This window comes from Salvelinus namaycush, chromosome 2, assembly GCF_016432855.1.
Source record: "Salvelinus namaycush isolate Seneca chromosome 2, SaNama_1.0, whole genome shotgun sequence".
Classification (NCBI taxonomy): domain Eukaryota; kingdom Metazoa; phylum Chordata; class Actinopteri; order Salmoniformes; family Salmonidae; genus Salvelinus; species Salvelinus namaycush.
The window spans coordinates 72,249,613-72,271,727 of record NC_052308.1 but is presented as its reverse complement, the minus strand read 5'-3'; the positions used below and the strand labels follow the sequence as shown (position 1 = coordinate 72,271,727).

General features: G+C 44.0%; 1 pseudogene; it reads right to left on the bottom strand.

Annotated features, from left to right (window-relative positions):
- Window positions 1-3,441: 3,441 nt before the first annotated feature.
- LOC120023327 lies at window positions 3,442-19,978 on the bottom strand (annotated as a pseudogene).
- Window positions 19,979-22,115: the final 2,137 nt, after the last annotated feature.

Sequence of the window (22,115 nt, the reverse complement as noted above, 5' to 3'; positions counted from 1 at the left end):
TTTCTGGAGCATTTTGTCACTGATGAGCAGTGAGGTGAATATTATGAGGCAGTGGTGTTCATCCTGGGGTACATTAAGCAATGTGATTGGGGGTACAGTAAACGGAGCAGCTCTCTGGAGGTGTAGTTTCCATCTGTGCTGTTAATCAGGGTCGCCAACTGTACAAAGGTGTGAATGTTGTACTCAAATCAAATGTATTTATATAGCCCTTCGTACATCAGCTGATATGTCAAGTGCTGTACAGAAACCCAGCCTAAAACCCCAAACAGCAAGCAATGCAGGTGTAGAAGCACGGTTGCTAGGAAAAACTCCCTAGAAAGGCCAAAACCTAGAGAGGAACCAGGCTATGAGGGGTGGCCAGTCCTCTTCTGGCTGTGCCGGGTGGAGGTTATAACAGAACATGTTCATAAATGACCAGCATGGTCAAATAATAATAATAATCACAGTAGTTGTCGAGGGTGCAGCACCTCAGGAGTAAATGTCAGTTGGCTTTTCATAGCTGATCATTGAGAGTATCTCTACCGCTCCTGCTGTCTCTAGAGAGTTGAAAACAGCATGTCTGGGACAGGTAGCACGTCCGGTGAACAGGTCAGGGTTCCATAGCCGCAGCAGAACAGTTGAAACTGGAGCAGCAGCAAGGCCAGGTGGACTGGGGACAGCAAGGAGTCATCATGCCAGGTCGTCCGAGGCATGGTCCTAGGGCTCAGGTCCTCCGAGAGAGAAAGAAAGAAAGAGCATACTTAAATTCACACAGGATAAGTACTCCAGATATAACAAACTGACCCTAGCCCCCCCGACACAAACTACTGCAGCATAAATACTGGAGGCTGAGACAGGAGGGGTCAGGAGACACTGTGGCCCCATCCGATGATACCCCCGGACAGGGCCAAACAGGAAGGATATAACCCCACCCACTTTGGCAAAGCACTGCCCCACACCACTAGAGGGATATCTTCAACCACCAAAGATCTCTGCCACAGCACAACCCAAGGGGGGGCGCCAACCCAGACAGGAAGATCACGTCGGTGACTCAACCCTCCTAGGGACGGCATGAAAGAGCGCCAGTGACTCGGCCCCTGTAATAGGGTTAGAGGCAGAGGGAACCGGCCAGGCAGAGACAGCAAGGGCGGTTCGTTGCTCCAGAGCCTTTCCATTCACCTTCACACTCCTGGGCCAGACTACACTCAATCATATGACCCACTGAAGAGATGAGTCTTCAGTAAAGACTTAAAGGTTGAGACCGAGTCTGCGTCTCTCACATGGGTAGGCAGACCATTCCATAAAATGGAGATCTATTGGAGAAAGCCCTGCCTCCAGCTGTTTGCTTAGAAATTCTAGGGACAATTAGGAGGCCTGCGTCTTGTGACCGTAGCGTACGTGTAGGTATGTACGGCAGGACCAACTCGGAAAGATAGGTAGGAGCAAGCCCATGTAACGCTTTGTAGGTTAACAGTAAAACCTTGAAATCAGCCCTTGCCTTAATAGGAAGCCAGTGTAGGGAGGCTAGCACTGGAGTAATATGATCCATTTTTTTTGGTTCTAGTCAGGATTCTAGCAGCCGTATTTAGCACTAACTGAAGTTTATTTAGTGCTTTAGCCGGAAAGTAGAGCATTGCAGTAGTCTAACCTAGAAGTAACAAAAGCATGGATTAATTTTTCTGCATCATTTTTGGACAGGAAATGTCTGATTTTTGCAATGTTACGTAGATGGAAAAAAGCTGTCCTTGAAACAGTCTTGATATGTTCGTCAAAAGAGAGATCAGGGTCCAGAGTAACGCCGAGGTCCTTCAGTTAGATTTGAGACGACTTTTCAACCATCACGATTAATTGTCAGATTCAACAGAAGATCTCTTTGTTTCTTGGGAGCTAGAACAAGCATCTCTGTTGTCTGAGTTTAAACCCAACTTTGGGTTGTCATCTCTTTTGTTCCTCAGTCTGTGACATGGACCCCTGTAGTTATGAAGGCCTGGTTCTCATCAGGGAATGGGTCAGGACTTTTTACCACTAAATGATATAAACTTCTTACAAGGTATTGAGTCCTGGTTATGAGTTCCTGATGAATGGTGTGGACAAGGCATGGCAAGATGTGGTGGTAAACGCCTCACAAATCAATGAGATTGACGACCCAACAGATACTCTAGAGCCCTACTGACAACACGACTCGCATCTCGTTCATAGAATTTAGTATGCAAACATACTGGGAATAAGAGTGTGCTGTGAAAACAGTACCTTTGAAAAGCAGTGTTTATGACCTGACAATGGGAAAGAAAGGACGTGTTCTGGGTAGTCTCCTGGACATGCTGAGCTGTCAAACTAAGCACTCGCTCTACTTTGGACGGCGGTACAATACCAGATGTTTCGGTTCAGAAGATTTAGCAAGCCCTCTTGATTGGACAGTACGCAGGAATTCTTAAACAATAGTGAACACAAATATATTACCATGTAAATTGTTCCCATGTTTCATGAGCTGAAATAAAAGATCCCAGAAATGTTCCATACGCACAAAGAAAGCTCTCAAATTGTACACAAATTTGAGCATTTTGACAAGGTAATCCAGCCACTTGACAGGTGGGGCTGATGACACGCGTACACCTTGTGCTGGGGACAGTAAGGCCACTAAAATGTGCAGTTTTGTCGCAATGCCACAGCTGTCAAGTTGAGGGCGCGTGCAATTGGCATGCTGACTGCAGAAATGTCTGCCAGAGCTGTTGCCAGAAAATTGAATCATTTCTCTACCATTTCCCGCATCCAGTGTCATTTTTAAAGAATTTCCCAGTACTTCCAACTGGCCTCGCGACCACGTGTAACCCTGCCAGCCCAGGAACTCCACATCCGGCTTCTTCACCTGCAGGACCGTCTGAGACCAGCCACCTGGACAGCTGATGAAACAGGAGTATTTCTGGCTGTAGTAAAGCCTTTTTGCGGGGGGGGAACCTCATTCTGATGGTCTGGCTCAGTGGGTGGGCCTGTGCCCTCCCATGGCTGTGCCCCTGCCCAGTCACATGTAATCCATAGATCAGGGCCTAATTGATTTGAATCGACTGCTTTCCTTATGAACTGTAACTCTGGAAAATCCTTGAAGTTGTTGCATGTATATTAATGGATAATATCAACTCACTTCAGTGGTCACTGTTAAGGGTGCAAATGATATCAAGTGTATTCTATCCATAAACTCAGATTAGGACCCTGACAGTCAGTTGGATCCAGTAAGGCAGTGGTCACCAAACCACCCTGTAGTCTCCTGGGGGAACTCAATCACTTGTGGCACTGAGTAACGGGGTTATACACTCGCATTGTTAATTCCACATCTTAGGCACTCTGGTATATCTGCAAGGACTGTCAGTGGTCGCTATTAGTTTTTGGAACAGAACATTTAAGTGCTGATTATTGTATGGGACAATATGCAAACGTGTTTGAGATCATTTGAAAAAAACAATTGAGTACATTTGTTTTTCAGTTTAATGAATTGGTTATTAGTTGATGTAAAAAATCTGAATGCAATGATTTGAAGGTAATTTTGGGTTGGGGTTGTGAAATTCTAGCAAAATAAATGGGGTCTGCAGAAATTCAGTCCAAAAATGGTCTCCCTGCTAAAGAAATTAATACCACTGGGCAAGTAGGAGTTACCACCATATCTCTAGTACCAGTCATTTCACATCAGTCAAGGGAAGTGACACGTGTACACTTTGGGAGGAAGGAGAGAGAATTGGGACCAGGTCCCTATATCTCTATAGGGATTCTACCCCCTTCTGTCATATCATGTAGAGAAGGTTTTGGCTTTGGACTTCCTCTTTCTGGGCAGCAGAGGAGGGGAGAGGGTGGTAGCCAGAGGTTCCTCTTTGACATGTGTGGCTGAGGAGGGGGGTGGTAACCCCAAACCAAGCTCCAGCTTAACCCTGGAGGTCTTGGGGGAGTGTGGTGAGCGAGGTGACCCAGCTGTAGGCCTCTTGGCTGGGGAGGCTTGATGGGTGGAGGGACAGCTGTGCTGGTTCAGACACACGGAGCAGAGGATTGACACACCTGTTGACCAAACCCCACCAGCAACCAGTTGATCTCACTCCATAGATCCCTGTGTCGGGGAAGAGAGAGGAAGATCATCAATCACCATCCCCGTCTTCATCAAAATCATGTCGGACAGAAATCACAAGGCCAAATGTTTCCCTTACCTGCTGTAAGGGATCTGATTGGCCAGTGACTGGTTAACGAGTGACCTGATGGGTCAGAGGTACAGGAAGTGGTGTTGTCTGGTTACCTTGGTAACCAGTCTTCCAGGGCCTTGCGTGTCTCCTCTGGGTTCTTGGTCCCACCTCTCGTCCATCCCAGCCGGTTGGAGATACGGTGGACGTGCGTGTCCACGCCTACACACACACAATAAAAACAACAAAAATCCCATTATAAAGACGCCCACTATATAATCCAATAGAACTGCCACTGCACTTGATCAGACCACACCACATAACATGCAGACTAGAGTATGGGATTTGTAGTTCTATGTGAGCCATACCTACCTATGCCAGAGACCTGGTGCCAGGCGATGTCCATGGCCAGGTGAGCCATCTTGGGTCCTACTCCAGGTAGTCGTACCAGGCCCTCCACTGTGTTAGGGATGTCCCCTCTAAACTCCCTCTGGAGCATCACTGACGTCTGCTTCAGGTACTTCACCTTGGTCTGGAGGAGGGGAGAAGACATGTCAAGGTTTCATTCATAAGTATTCACACCCCTTGACTTTTTCCAAATGGTACAGCCTGAATTTAAAATGGATTACACAGAGATTTGTTTGGTCACTGGCCTACCCACAATACCCCATAATGTCAAAGTGGAATTGTTTTTTTATTTATTACTTTTTTACAAATAAAAAGCTGAAATGTCTTGTCAATAGGTATTCAACCTCTTTGTTATGGCAAGCCTAAATAAATGTGCTGAACAAGTCACATAAGTTGCATGTACTCACTGTGTGCAGTAATGACTGTAATACCCCACACATAGAATTATCTGTAAGTTGCCTCAGTCGAGCAGTGAATTTCAAACACAGATTCAACCACAAAAACTAGGAAGGTTTTCTAATGGCTCACAGATTAGAGCAGATGGGTTGGTAGATGGGTAAAAATAAAAAGCAGATATTGAATATCTCAACATGGTGAAGTTATGAATTACACTTTGGATGGTGTGTCGATACACCCAGTCACTGCAAAGATACAGGCGTTCTTCCCAACTCAGTTGCCAAAGAGGAAGGAAGCTGCTCAGGGATTTTACCATGAGGCCAATGGTGACTTTAAAACAGTTACAGAGTTTAACAGCTGTGATAGGAGGGGATTCAATTATCTGTCCTGCGTTACCCCGGTGGAAGGAGTGTCCGGGATGTCTCTGGAGCCTGAGCCAGGTGCCACTTTCAAAGCCGGATCAAAACAAAGTGATGTAGGTCAAATCAAATCAAATTGCATTTGTCACATGCGCCGAATACAACAAGTGTAGACTTTATCGTGAAATGCTGACTTACAAGCCCTTAACCAACAGTGCAGTTCAAGAAGAAGAAAATATTGACCAAGTAGACTAAAATAAAAAGTAACACAATAACGAGGCTATATACAGGGGGCACCGGTACCGAGTCCACAGGCTAGTTGAGGTAATCATCATGTAGGTGGGGGCGAAGTGACTACGCATAGGTAACAAACAAACAGCGAATTGCAGCAGTGTACAAAAGTACGCGGAGTAATGTTAGTAAAACGTTTACTGTTGACAGGAGAACAAGAGGAGACAATAGGACGAGGTGGATAATTTTATAATAAGGCCGTTTAATTACATGTAAAGATATCTTAGTAAAATCTTGCAGCAAGGCTCTTTCAGTCTGACTCCTAGTGAATCGTCCGGAAAGAGGCCAGTTTCCAGAAATGTTCAGTACTATATAGACAACAAGCAAAGTAGGTAGATCTGCGAGTCCGGCCTTCCGATTGGTCGATCTGGGTCTTGGGTAGTCCTGATCAGGCCTGGTGTCCACGTTCCATTGGTTCCTGAGAGTTCTTTGTCCTGAGGTCCAACCATGGGTTGGGTGTGTCTGTGTGATTGTCATGGGGGAGGGGAATTGTGGGTGCCGTGTATATGTCCTATGTGTCCAGCATATGTCCAAGAGAAAGAGGGGGTGTGTATGTTGTGTCAACTTATAGGTAATGTTGAGAAGTTGTTAAAACAAGTTACCAATATCTAATACAATTTCTTACAAATCCCCCTCTTCACGTCTCACAAGAGACGTGACATAAAAGTATATAAAAGACAAAACTAAAGGATAAAATTTGTCAGAAGACAAATTTTTAATTCCCTCTCTTCACGTCTCACAAGAGACGTGACATAAAAGTATAAAAAGACAAAGCTATGGGATAAAATTTGTCAGAAGACAAATTTTTGATTCCCTCTCTTCACGTCTCACAAGAGACGTGACATAAAAGTATAAAAAGACAAAGCTATGGGATAAAATTTGTCAGAAGACAAATTTTTGATTCCCTCTCTTCACGTCTCACAAGAGACGTGACATAAAAGTATAAAAAGACAAAGCTATGGGATAAAATTTGTCAGAAGACAAATTTTTGATTCCCTCTCTTCACGTCTCACAAGAGACGTGACATAAAAGTATCTTAGTCCTCAAATAGATAGACAGGTCCAGCTTCCCCATCATCAAGCAATGGGAACATTTGGGCCCTTTCCTGATTAGGGTCTATGGCGGCAGTTATAACACAGCTACCAAGCGTGCGCGCACATGGAATGCAACAGCATCCACAAAGTACAAGAATGGCCGCAAAAACAGAAATTGATACTAGGATGGAGGAAACCAGCGTCTTATATTTACCAAAAGCATCCATCCATGAGTCCCACATAGTAGTGTCCACTCCAGAATGCTGTTTCATCTTACCATTAAGGGTACGAAGTCCCTCCAATGCTACAGTTAGACTCCCATCCGTAGCTGTGTTATTGGGAATGAAAGTACAACACTGTTCACCAAACATTGCACAGACCCCCCCCCGTTCAGCCAATAACATATCAACCGCGATTCTATTTTGAAATGCCATCAGGGACGTAGCTGCCAATTGTCCATGGACCGCCTCGAAGCCTTGTTGAGTCCAATTGCCCAGTTTCTGGACATTAAAATTAATGTAGTTAATTCTGTCCACATTTTTATTAACTGTACACCACCAACAAAATGATGATTCAAACCCAGCTGTCACTTGGTCCGCCAGTTTATATTCATCTGGCACCCCCTAGGGAGACCAATAGCATCAATGTAAGTTGAGTCGTAAATGAGCAAGGACCAAAAAGGAGACCACTCCAATAACTACCCCTGGAGTGGCCAACCACACATTAGTAAACCAAAAAACGAGAATATGTTAAACCCTCAGGTCCATCCCTCTATGCAACCTGTACCAGGTGGGCTCGTCGCCACCCGGGAACTTCAAACCTTCACAACAGGGAGGACAAACATCACTTTTTATTCATTCAACATCAACTACAGCAAACCAAGGGTCCTCCTCTGTCAGCCCACTCTCCTGCGGAAGCTCGTTTTCGTATCAGCCTCTCCAACTGGAGCATCAAGCAACGGCATCATACTAGAGGCTCCTTACACATCTGTAACAAACTTCTTCAAACAAGGTATGATACAGGCAACACAGAAATGAAAAACAACAACTAGTGTCAGAAATCCAGTAATCATCATCGCAGTGTACTTACCAAAACAACCACCCAGCCAGGGGAACAGTCCACTCTCCTCCACACCTGCAAGACCCTTCATCTCCACAGATAACCTTGCCAACCCACTCAGAGCTTTTGAAATGCTCCCATCCGGACTAGTATTGTTAGGAACAAACGTGCAACACTGTTCTACAATCTTTTTACATACACCTCCCTGGTTGGCCAGACTTATGTCCAGTGTTAGTCTATTGTGTCTACTGGTTTGTGAGGCAGCATCCAATTGTTCAGCCATCCCAGTAAGTCCTGTGTGGGTGTGTTTATAATTGATCCAGACCTTTTGTTTAACATCAACAATAGCTGGGCCAATGATGGGCATCAGATGCCACAGGCCATCATTCCTGGTTAATGTCTGGAATTCGTGGGGGACCCCTATTGGGACCCCCAACAGGTTGGTGTGCATGTTATCTGTACCCTCGGACCAAGGAGCGTCACGTTTCTGCCGTCTCCTGGGTTGGTCCCAAGCCTCTGTGTCCTGTGTAACTCCCAGAAGTTGATTAGCTATAATAATAGGCAACGGTGGTATCAGACTGGCCAAAACACATGAGCAACGACAATTTCCTTTCAAAAATGGGGTCACCCGCCTGGCAGGTCCACACATCCACCATACATCAGCAACACCTCTAGTTCCTAGTGGTATTAGTGATGCAGGTAGTAGCAGGGAGCCCTCCATAGTCTATACCGCTACCTGTGCCAGGGATACAGCTGTTATATCCCCCATATGCCTTAACTCCCCACGGTACCTTCTGGGGAGGGACCACTGGGAACACAAAACTCAGAGTTTTACACAGGGTTGAATTTGGCTCGAACTTTTCCAATATGCACATCCAACCTTCCCCATTACTTAGGACAAATGGGTGAGCAGCCAGAATAGGTCTGGCATGTCCACATACGACACAGTCTTTTCTATTAAGTGTTTTGTAGGCCAACCACATATTCTCCCTTTCCTCATAACCAGTTTCCGTCCCCAAATGTTCACTATCTGAGATGTCTTTTATATTTATTATCTGTACCGGATTGGAGAGCTTAGGTGGTGGTGTGGGACTTGGTCTTGAAGTGGTGGAGGAGGCCGGCTGAACCCTGGTCCGTTGAAACTGGTGGTGGTTCTGGCAGCACTGCGATGGTATCATCCCCATCGTATCCTGATCAGACAGCTCAGGACTACAAGCAGTCCTGTAAAACCCCACCCTCTCCCAGAGAACACATCATCAGCCAGAGACCAAGCAACACTTTCACTTCTATGAACGAACACAGTGAGGAAAGGTCGGGGGCAGGGAATTCTTCATTAAGGAGTTGATCCCCGAGCTCTATTAGCAACGGTTCTTCTCCTTAACTCTGTGATCATTCGGCAGTGTCAGTGTGTCTCACCCTCCAAGTGCGATATGCCCCCAGGTCGAGTGATTCACCTTCTCCCTTAATTCACCTGCAATGTATAAACTCTTGGACATACAGGTTTGGTTAGCAAACAGTTCCTCATTTGTTCTTTCTGATTATATATTTAACTTCTATGCCTATTTTTTTTTAGCTATAAATGTTTAATTTTAAATAAGTTTATTATCCAATAGGCCCCATCCTTTCCTAGTCCACAATGTACCCTCCTTCGTTTGATACCTGGCTCTGGCCAGGTATCAACCTTACCTACTCTAAATAATAACTTAGTACATCATATTCTAGGAACGTCCCTTTTATTCCCCGCATATCCAATTCTCCCTTGGGCGTACATTCATATCTATTCTTTTCCAATTCTCTGTCAAGTGACTTATCTACTTTGAAATGTATCTGTGCTGCTTATATATGTTAACCCCTTTCTCTCCTATCTTATTTCACAGCCTACCTTGCTCATTTCCTGGTCCACCCTCCCCACTCTGCTCTCAAACCTTCAAGGTCTCAACAGTGCGGGGTAGACCCATCTGTCTGCCTTTTTCTATGTGTTCCTTTACAATATTAACTAAGTGTCTCACTGTTTTGACTTTATCTGCATGGATTTAAAAATAACCACAGGTCTTATAGTGTCAATCTCTAAAGTCCTAACATAACCTTAATTAACCTATCTCTATCTTCTAATGGCCAATACAAATGCTTACCTTATGGTCAAGAGTTATAAACTCTATTATAATCAATTTACCTCAAAACTAGTATCCCAAATGACACAATCTCATTATTCTCACCACATTTCCCCGCGAGTGATCAAGTCGCCGGAAAATGCAATGAAAACAGAAAACAGGTCAAAATGTTACACCTACATTCGTGTTCCATATCTAAACATACCAAAAGAACCCTTTATCTTCTCAAAGTCCCTTGCCTAAATAAAACTCAGAAAGTAAAACTCCTATTCCCATATGAGTGTATTCTTTTAAGATATCTTATCTCTGGGTACACGGAAACCCTTAACCTTAATGTTTACTCCAAAAAACAAAATTATGTCACCAGCATTCAACCAGTCGGCTGGGAGACCATTTGGGTGCTGCAATACTGCCATCTTCTGTCCATTCTCTGCATAGCTCTCCACCCACTCTTATTCAACCTTCTCAATTTGAGCCATATTAGTTTCTTATTTTAACTATTGTTTTCTAAATTTTTAATTTTTTTAAATTTTTTAATCTATTATTACCTAGTTAGACTAGAGTGTCCGTGACATACATCCATGGGGATCCGGTTATAGTTATTCTATTAACCATGTGAAAGTGCCCAGGGACACCCCAAATGTCAGTAGGAATATCACAAATAAGGGGCCAGATATCCCTAGCCTTGCCCAGGGAGGGAGAAATATCCCTCTAACTGGGCGAGGTTCCTTTATCAGGGGAGGCGGAGTTTGATTCCGCATCACCTGAGTCAGAAATGTCTTCATTTGGAATCGAATTTAAGCTGTTTAAATCAGCTCTGACTTCTGTCAGTGTTCTAGAAGGGATTGGGGCTGGAGTGCAATGTGTGAGGTGGTGCCAAGGTGCGCCTGATTTACCTTTGACCTGGACTGAGTGTGAAGTAACCTCCCTCACTTCGTACTGTCCAGTCCACCTGGGTTCTAGCCACTTTCTCTTGTGGACATTAACCCCACCCAGTCACCAATTTTTACCTTCCGTGTGCCAGATCTCCCTTCTGCTTCCCCGTTGGACCTTATGAATCTGTGTGGAGAGAGCTGCAGAAAGTTCCGTCAATTATCAAACATTACAATTTGTTGTACATCAAGGGCGGGCATATGACCTCCCTTCCTTGGTGGACCAAGCATGACTCCTCCAGCCATTGTCTCATGAGGAGAGAGATGGGTGCCTGCACCTGGAGAGGCTATCATGGCCAGCAACGCCAGGGGCAGGACTTCAACCCAAATCAACTTCAAACCTGCATATACATTTGATTGGCGCGTTCCACGAGACTTATGAGATTGTGGCCTGTACACTAACCCCATCATTAAACAACAATCAGTTGACATTTACACATCCGACCCTATTGGTACATGGAGCGTTTGTCATTAAACAATACACATGAGTTCGGTTTGCAGCCACTTAATGACCTATTTTGCATCCTCCCCTGCTGTTGGTATTGCCTCAACCCATTTAGAGAACCTGTCTACCATAACTAACAGGTACCTTTTTCCATTTGTCACATTGTCTTTCCCCATATCTGTGTGTGTTGGTGAGTGGTTCGTTCCCCAGGTCAGGTCTCCGTTTCAGTTCCTGTGCAGCTCTTTCTGCACAGGAGTGGGGTAGACCTTCAGCATTGAGTGCGTCTGCCATGTTTTTTTCAGTGTTGACAAATGTGATGTGTGATTGTGTGCATTTATTCTGGATTTTCGTTTTCCTTTCAGCGCTGAACGTGAATTCTTTGCTCATCAGATATGCTGCAACCCCATGGTGGGTGTGGATTTCCCATGGATGGCACATTATCATGTGGGCTGTTTTTCCAATAGCTTTTGCCACTGCAGCCACATACCTGGAGCATGTGATTTGTCCTTCTTCAATGTGGCCCAGTTTGGAGGAGTGATACATCAACACTCTACTCTCCCCCTCTAGGTTCTGGAAAAGGATGGATGATGTAAATCCTTCTTTTTCAGAAACATCCAGATGGAACTTGTTTTTTTTTTTTAGTCAGGTGCTGTTAGGGCTACTGCCACTTAGAGATCTGTTTTCAAGAGTGCAAAAGCCTTTGATGCTTCAGTAGTCCAGGTCAATGATGAGTGTAGGTTAGTGGTGAGCAGCTTCAGGGCCATGGGGCATATTCGTCAGCCATGCCCTGAAAAGGGGGAGGTGATTGCTGATTCGGGTCTGGATTGGGGTGATTGTATGCGGGTTGAAGGGCCGCACGTGGTTGATACATCATTGGCCTGACTCCCCCTTGGTCTAGGGGCGTATCCTCGTCCCCTTTTGGCCAGAAACTGGCTTTGGGCCGGGGTTATTGGGTGTGGACACTGTCGCACCATATGCCCAGCTTGTTTACAATTATGACAGCTTCCATAAGATCCAGAGTACCTCTGGGGCTGTCCCCATGTGGGTGAATAGTTTGATTGTGGTAGTGGGTAGTAGGGTTGTAGTGGTGGTTCCGACGAAGGGTATGGCTGAAGCGGGTAGGCATACGGCAGTTGGAATGGCTGCTCCTGGGGTGGGTGTATAGGTGGTCCCTGCTGGGTGAAGATGGGTAGTTGTTGTTGCTGTATCATTCGGGAAACAGTTTTTTCAATGATTTGTGAGATTTCTTGTTGGTCTTCAGCCACCATCTGTTTCTTGGGTTTCTCTCCTTTCTGGGCCTCTTTCAATTGTAGTTTCAAAAGTTGTACCTGTAGGGACTGGATTTGTGTTTCAGCCCCTCCCTTATCCTTATTGTATTGGGTAATGTGGTGATGCACATGGGAGTTGAACTGAGCCTGGGGAATTGCCATTAACCCCACAGTGCCCCTGAGATGGGTTGGGGCCGATGGGGCTGCTGTGGTGGTAGGTGGGGCGTCATTATTGTTGGGCCTGCCCTCTTTGGTGTCAGTTGGTGCTCCAGTGACCACTCCCATCGTATCAGGTTTCCGGTAAGGGAGAGCTTTCCTAATTTCCTCAATTGCCCATAAACCTATTCTCATCTCAGCCTGTGCCTTTTCCCTTTGCTTTGTCCCTTCTTTTTTAAATAAGTGACTCTTATTCTTATCAACTTCACATTCTATCCCTTGCTTCACTGCTTCCTCCAATTCTTTCTCCATAATGAGGAGTTGCCCTTTTGATGGGGCGACTCCACTAAGGAAACCTGTTTGAGTCCATCTCAGCCTCACTTCCTCCCAAATCTTTTTAACGGGTTTGTAGTGTAATTTCCCGCCTGCTCTGTCTTTCATTCTCTGATCTAAATATTCGTTGAATTTGTGTTTGGGGACGATAGTCGTGGTCATTTTGTCGTTAAGCTATGTCTGGGTCTATTATTATCTTTGTATACTTTAGCCCGTTACTGATCGAAACCAGCGATGTGTTTTTCTTCCCCTAACCTCCCCCAGTCTCGTGTCCGACTCGCGTGGACAAAGGATTTTATTGCCGTGTATTCGATGAATTATTTTCGTTTTCCAACAATATTTCAGCTATATCTCTTTGAAACAATATACGAATATATTCACGCGCTCCTGTTATAATTGGAATGACAGTTTTAGGTACTTTTAATAAAAGATATTATTGCTTTTCGCTAATTTAATTAATTAAATACTTTGGCAAAATATTTCAGAAGTGTCCTTTGGGGACAATATACTAGTAATTCAGGCGCTCCTGATATAATTGGAATGGCAATTATATGATATATAATTCGAAAGATATTATTTCTATTAACTTTTCCGATTAATTTGAACTTTTTCCGATTAATTAAATACTTTGCCAAAACATTTCAGAAATTTCCTTTGGGGACAATATACTAGTAATTCACGCGCTTCTATAATAATTCTCAAATTGATTCTAACCCTTAGAGATTTATCAACAGCAGGAGAGGGAAAAATCCGGTCAACTCATCAGCAGAAAATAGTTGCTTCACAGCAATATATACACATCGACACGGCGGTCACTTTATCACAGCCTCAACTAGCATATGGCTAGTTAGTAGCAATTGGTCTCGTGGAACGTTCAATCCCCCACATTGCGACAACACAACTTACACATACAATTACAACACAACTTACACATGCAATATCACATTAGATTTCTCACGTAACACCTAGCTAAGTATAGCTACTGCACGACTATTTGAAAACACATTAGATTTCTCACGTAACACCTAGCTAAGTATAGCTACTGCACGACTATTTGAAAACGTATGGATTCTTCACGGTACCCCTATCTGATCGACTGTCAAATATGGCCCGACTGTGTGAATCGTTATATATTTTTTTTTTTTTTTTTTTTTTTTTTTTTTTTATGGGTCTTCACGGTAACACCTAGCTGATTTGCCAAATCTAACTACTGCCCGGCTATTTGGATCCCATCTTTTAATTATGGATTCTTCACGGTAACCCCTACCTGATCGACTGTCAAATATGGCCCGACTATGTGAATCGTTATAAAGCTTATTCTTCACTGTACACCTACTCGATCAGCATACCGCGTAGTGCCAGACTATGTGAATAAGTCTTTGACCTATTAATACTTAGATATCTGTACACAATGCCTTAAATTCTAAACAATTCCACATAAATTTAGCAAGAATTCACACTCACCACAGTACTCCTGATCATTGAATTTAGATATTGGCTATAATACAATATACAGATTTTGGTTAAACGGGCATCTGCTCACCTCTTTAGTTTCGAGCTCTTTGATCAGTTTCCTGTGTGGGTTGAATCGCGATTCTCCCTCAAAGGTCACCTCTCCTCTGGATAAATTTCTCCCTCTCGTCTCCTGTCCGATGGATTTTCTATTGGGCCGAATACAAATATGTTTTGACCATCCTCTGCTTCCAAGTTTGTTAGTAAAACGTTTACTGTTGACAGGAGAACAAGAGGAGACAATAGGACGAGGTGGATAATTTTATAATAAGGCCGTTTAATTACATGTAAAGATATCTTAGTAAAATCTTGCAGCAAGGCTCTTTCAGTCTGACTCCTAGTGAATCGTCCGGAAAGAGGCCAGTTGCCAGAAATGTTCAGTACTATATAGACAACAAGCAAAGTAGGTAGATCTGCGAGTCCGGCCTTCCGATTGGTCGATCTGGGTCTTGGGTAGTCCTGATCAGGCCTGGTGTCCACGTTCCATTGGTTCCTGAGAGTTCTTTGTCCTGAGGTCCAACCATGGGTTGGGTGTGTCTGTGTGATTGTCATGGGGGAGGGGAATTGTGGGTGCCGTGTATATGTCCTATGTGTCCAGCATATGTCCAAGAGAAAGAGGGGGTGTGTATGTTGTGTCAACTTATAGGTAATGTTGAGAAGTTGTTAAAACAAGTTACCAATATCTAATACAATTTCTTACAGTAATGATTTAGGATTCGAAGTTTCCATATGCATAGGCCTAAAAGTGTTTGGTCTTGATAAAAAAAAAAAACCATATGTGCTTCAGCTGCCTTCCCAATGTTTGAAAATGCAAACATTTGACGGATAGAAAACATGTTGTAGACCTATGTTCCTGAATTACTATACGCACCATGCTGCCTTGTTGACAATATGATCGCGCATTTGAAATGGCCGTTCAGTCTAATCGAACTCCCTGAATATCCAGCAGGTGCGAGCGCTTAGTAATTAGAGAAAAAAAGTCCGTAACTAAGGATATTTATAGGGACATGACCGACGGGGGAGATTTACGTTCGACTGAGTCCACGAACAACCCGCTGCGGTGAGTATGCCTAGGTCACAGGTGCTATAGCAACTTGTGTTGCAATCATATACCCAAAACAACAGTTAAAAAAAACAAACTTGCATCTGGTCTTAGCAACAGAATACTTTCTCCTAGTGCACGCTAGTTTCTAGCCCGATATATTGTAACTCGGTCTAGAAGTAACACTAACCTACATGCAATTGAGCCTTTTTACCGACCTGTGTCTGCAGCCTGGTCTCATGGACTGTACGTAACATAGTAAAAGTATATCTGCCAGACTGAAATCTGTATGAAATGGTAAGTTTGGTATTTTTACAGGAGACTGACAGCTACTTAAGGCAAAAACCAAAAGGGTGGAGGGGTGGGTGTAATAAAACTGACGTATAACATTTTGGGTAATAAGCAACTTCATCTACTTTGGAACTACTTAGCTAAAAGGGTTAAGGTTAGCCAACATGCTAATTAACTTTACTCCTAATGTTTAGCCTAGATAATGTTAGCTACCTAGCTCATGTTGGCCACAACAAATTGGAATTTGTAAGATGTACATTTTTAACATATCATATGAAATGGATGGACATCCACAAATGTAATATATCATACTAGAGTGTTTCAGTTTTGCGTACAAAATGGTCTGAGACTAGGTTGGTGCCTGTTTGGTGTTGCTTCTCCCTGTCTGGTGGTATGTCAGTGGGTAGATGCTTCTGATATGGTTTGCAGTTCCCAGGAAAGAATTTTAAATTCAATTGTTTGGTCTCTCACCCCCTTCCCTGTAGAATTGTATTTTATTAGCCAACCCTTAACCTAATTCTCCCAACCTGCTGTGTATGAATTCACCTATAAGGTTAGAACTATTGACAATCTGTATCCCATCTAGACACAACCTGTGTACAGTGCAGTAGGCAGGTCTTCCATGTAGGAATACTGGGTCATAACAGACTTGGTGGTTTATTCTTCTCCTTTAGTCATGGTTCTTCCTGGGCTTCAGGTTTGGAGATGGATACTCTTTGCCTGCATTCACTGGCTTTGTGTCTGTCGAGAGACTCCAAGACCGTAAGTCAATCTGCACTCACAAGTTAGAATTTAGTGATCAGACTTGCTTCTCTCGTCTGGGTTTAATCTTCTTTTAGAGCAATTTTTCATCTACCCTTTCTGCAGATCTTTATCCCCCTGTGTATTTCACCTGGCTTTGTGTTTGGAGGTATCCTGTCTTTGGGTAGTGATTTTCCTGTTGCCGGGTGTTTTCTCTGTAGGGTTTACATGGTAGCCATTCCTGCAGTGATCCAGGCAGGCTCAGAGGCCAAGCTTTGTGCCAGCCTTCTGCAGCCCAACGAGACCCTGGTCATGACCGTATCTCTGATGGCCGACGGGCAGAACAAGAGACTTCTCCACCAGAGTTCTGACCAAGAGTTTCACCGCTGTTTCCAGTTTCAGGTCAGCCCAGCACTGGTGGACATCTAGAGCCATTCCAATAAGAGTGTACTGTACTGCTCAGCTGTGATGCATCGCTTAGGTTCTTTGTGCAATGCCAGCTTATTTTATGGGTAATGTCAGTGGTGGCCTACCAGAACTTTTCTGTGATTCAGGCTCCAATTTGTACCAGGTTTTGATTGAATGCTTGTCTATACTATCGAGACAATTTTATATTTTTGCGACGTGCATAATGTGATCCCTGCAGGAGTTAAACGCTCTACCTTGAAGTTGCTAGTGGCACGCGCAAATCTATGTTAGTCTGAGTTTAAACCCAACTTTGGGTTGTCATCTCTTTTGTTCCTCGTCTGTGACATGGACCCCTGTAGTTATGAAGGCCTGGTTCTCATCAGGGAATGGGTCAGGACTTTTTACCACTAAATGATATAAACTTCTTACAAGGTATTGAGTCCTGGTTATGAGTTCCTGATGAATGGTGTGGACAAGGCATGGCAAGATGTGGTGGTAAACGCCTCACAAATCAATGAGATTGACGACCCAACAGATACTAGAGCCCTACTGACAACACGACTCGCATCTCGTTCAAGAATTTAGTATGCAAACATACTGGGAATAAGAGTGTGCTGTGAAAACAGTACCTTTGAAAAGCAGTGTTTATGACCTGACAATGGGAAAGAAAGGACGTGTTCTGGGTAGTCTCCTGGACATGCTGAGCTGTCAAACTAAGCACTCGCTCTACTTTGGACGGCGGTACAATACCAGATTGTTTCGGTTCAGAAGATTTAGCAAGCCCTCTTGATTGGACAGTACGCAGGAATTCTTAAACAATAGTGAACACAAATATATTACCATGTAAATTGTTCTCATGTTTCATGAGCTGAAATAGAAGATCCCAGAAATGTTCCATACGCACAAAGAAAGCGCTCAAATTGTGCACAAATTTGGACTTTTCCAAGATAATCCATCCACTAGACAGGTGGGGCTGATGACACGTGTACACCTTGTGCTGGGGACAATGAGGCCGCTCTAAAATGTGCATTTTTGTCGCAATGTATAGCTGTCAAGTTGAGGGCGCGTGCAATTGGCATGCTGACTGCAGAAATGTCTGCCAGAGCTGTTGCCAGAAAATTGAATCATTTCTCTACCATTTCCGCATCCAGTGTCATTTTTTAAGAATTTCCAGTACTCCAACTGCCTCGCGACCACGTGTAACCCTGCCAGCCCAGGAACTCCACATCCGGCTTCTTCACCTGCAGGACGTCTGAGACCAGCCACTGGACAGCTGATGAAACAGGAGTATTTCTGGCTGTAGTAAAGCCTTTTTGCGGGGGGGGAACCTCATTCTGATGGTCTGGCTCAGTGGTGGGCCTGTGCCTCCCATGGCTGTGCCCCTGCCCAGTCACATGTAATCCATAGTCAGGGCCTAATTGATTTGAATCGACTGCTTTCCTTATGAACTGTAACTCTGGAAAATCCTTGAAGTTGTTGCATGTATATAATGGATAATATCAACTCACTTCAGTGGTCACTGTTAAGGGTGCAAATGATATCAAGTGTATTCTATCCATAAACTCAGATTAGGACCCGACAGTCAGTTGGATCCAGTAAGGCAGTGGTCACCAAACCACCCTGTAGTCTCCTGGGGAACTCAATCACTTGTGGCACTGAGTAACGGGGTTATACACTCGCATTGTTAATTCCACATCTAGGCACCTGGTATATCTGCAAGGACTGTCAGTGGGCGCTATTAGTTTTTGGAACAGAACATTTAAGTGCTGATTATTGTATGGGACAATATGCAAACGTGTTTGAGATCATTTGAAAAAAACAATTGAGTACATTTGTTTTTCAGTTTAATGAATTGGTTATTAGTTGATGTAAAAAATCGAATGCAATGATTTGAAGGTAATTTTGGGTTGGGGTTGTGAAATTCTAGCAAAATAAAGGGGTCTGCAGAAATTCGTCCAAAAATGGTCTCCCTGCTAAAGAAATTAATACCACTGGGCAAGTAGGAGTTACCACATATCTCTAGTACCAGTCATTTCACATCAGTCAAGGGAAGTGACACGTGTACACTTTGGGAGGAAGGAGAGAGAATTGGGACCAGGTCCCTATATCTATAGGGATTCTACCCCTTCTGTCATATCATAGAGAAGGTTTTGGCTTTGGACTTCCTCTTTCTGGGGCAGAGGAGGGAGAGGGGTAGCCAGAGGTTCCTCTTGACATGTGTGGCTGAGGAGGGGGTGGTACCCAAACCAAGCTCCAGCTTAACCCTGGAGGTCTTGGGGAGGTGTGGTGAGCGAGGTGACCCAGCTGTAGGCCTCTTGGCTGGGGAGGCTTGATGGGTGGAGGGACAGCTGTGCTGGTTCAGACACACGGAGCAGAGGATTGACACACCTGTTGACCAAACCCACCAGCAACCAGTTGATCTCACTCCATAGATCCCTGTGTCGGGGAAGAGAGAGGAAGATCATCAATCACCATCCCCGTCTTCATCAAAATCATGTCGGACAGAAATCACAAGGCCAAATGTTTCCCTTACCTGCTGTAAGGGATCTGATTGCCAGTGGCTGGTTAACGAGTGACCTGATGGGTCAGAGGTACAGGAAGTGGTGTTGTCTGGTTACCTTGGTAACCAGTCTTCCAGGGCCTTGCGTGTCTCCTCTGGGTTTCTGGTCCCACCTCTCGTCCATCCCAGCCGGTTGGAGATACGGTGGACGTGCGTGTCCACGCCTACACACACACAATAAAAACAACAAAAATCCCATTATAAAGACGCCCACTATATAATCCATAGAACTGCCACTGCACTTGATCAGACCACACCACATAACATCAGACTAGAGTATGGGATTTGTAGTTCTATGTGAGCCATACCTACCTATGCCAGAGACCTGGTGCCAGGCGATGTCCATGGCCAGGTGAGCCATCTTGGGTCCTACTCCAGGTAGTCGTCCAGGCCCTCCACTGTGTTAGGGATGTCCCCTCTAAACTCCCTCTGGAGCATCACTGACGTCTGCTTCAGGTACTTCACCTTGGTCTGGAGGAGGGGAGAAGACATGTCAAGGTTTATTCATAAGTATTCACACCCTTGACTTTTTCCAAATGGTACAGCCTGAATTTAAAATGGATTACACAGAGATTTGTTTGGTCACTGGCCTACCACCAATACCCCATAATGTCAAAGTGGAATTGTTTTTTTATTTATTACTTTTTTACAAATAAAAAGCTGAAATGTCTTGTCAATAGGTATTCAACCTCTTTGTTATGGCAAGCCTAAATAAATGTGCTGAACAAGTCACATAAGTTGCATGTACTCACTGTGTGCAGTAATGACTGTAATACCCCACACATAGAATTATCTGTAAGTTGCCTCAGTCGAGCAGTGAATTCAAACACAGATTCAACCACAAAAACTAGGAAGGTTTCTAATGGCTCACAGATTAGAGCAGATGGGTTGGTAGATGGGTAAAAATAAAAAGCAGATATTGAAATCTCAACATGGTGAAGTTATGAATACACTTTGGATGGTGTGTCGATACACCCAGTCACTGCAAAGATACAGGCGTTCTTCCCAACCAGTTGCCAAAGAGGAAGGAAGCTGCTCAGGGATTTTACCATGAGGCCAATGGTGACTTTAAAACAGTTACAGAGTTTAACAGCTGTGATAGGAGGGGATTCAATTATCTGTCTGCGTTACCCGGTGGAAGGAGTGTCCGGGATGTCTCTGGAGCCTGACAGGTGCCACTTTCAAAGCCGGATCAAAACAAAGTGATGTAGGTCAAATCAAATCAAATTGCATTTGTCACATGCGCCGAATACAACAAGTGTAGACTTTATCGTGAAATGCTGACTTACAAGCCCTTAACCAACAGTGCAGTTCAAGAAGAAGAAAATATTGACCAAGTAGACTAAAATAAAAAGTAACACAATAACGAGGCTATATACAGGGGGCACCGGTACCGAGTCCAAGGCTAGTTGAGGTAATCATCATGTAGGTGGGGGCGAAGTGACTACGCATAGGTAACAAACAAACAGCGAATTGCAGCAGTGTACAAAAGTACGCGGAGTAATGTTAGTAAAACGTTTACTGTTGACAGGAGAACAAGAGGAGACAATAGGAGAGGTGGATAATTTTATATAAGCCGTTAATTACATGTAAAGATATCTAGTAAAATCTTGCAGCAAGGCTCTTTCAGTCTGACTCCTAGTGAATCGTCCGGAAAGAGGCCAGTTTCCGAAAATGTTCAGTACTATATAGACAACAAGCAAAGTAGGTAGATCTGCGAGTCCGGCCTTCCATTGGTCGATCTGGGTCTTGGGTAGTCCTGATCAGGCCTGGTGTCCACGTTCCATTGGTTCCTGAGAGTTCTTTGTCCTGAGGTCCAACCATGGTTGGGTGTGTCTGTGTGATTGTCATGGGGGAGGGGAATTGTGGGTGCCGTGTATATGTCCTATGTGTCCAGCATATGTCCAAGAGAAAGAGGGGGTGTGTATGTTGTGTCAACTTATAGGTAATGTTGAGAAGTTGTTAAAACAAGTTACCAATATCTAATACAATTTCTTACAATCCCCCTCTTCACGTCTCACAAGAGACGTGACATAAAAGTATATAAAAGACAAAACTAAAGGATAAAATTTGTCAGAAGACAAATTTTTAATTCCCTCTCTTCACGTCTCACAAGAGACGTGACATAAAAGTATAAAAAGACAAAGCTATGGGATAAAATTTGTCAAAGACAAATTTTTGATTCCCTCTCTTCACGTCTCACAAGAGAACGTGACATAAAAGTATAAAAAGACAAAGCTATGGGATAAAATTTGTCAGAAGACAAATTTTTGATTCCCTCTCTTCACGTCTCACAAGAGACGTGACATAAAAGTATAAAAGACAAAGCTATGGGATAAAATTTGTCAGAAGACAAATTTTTGATTCCCTCTCTTCACGTCTCACAAGAGACGTGACATAAAAGTATCTTAGTCCTAAATAGATAGACAGGTCCAGCTTCCCCATCATCAAGCAATGGGAACATTTGGGCCCTTTCCTGATTAGGGTCTATGCGGCAGTTATAAAAACAGCTACCAAGCGTGCGCGACATGGAATGCAACAGCATCCACAAAGTACAAGAATGGCCGCAAAAACAGAATTGATACTAGGATGGAGGAAACCAGCGTCTTATATTTACCAAAAGCATCCATCCA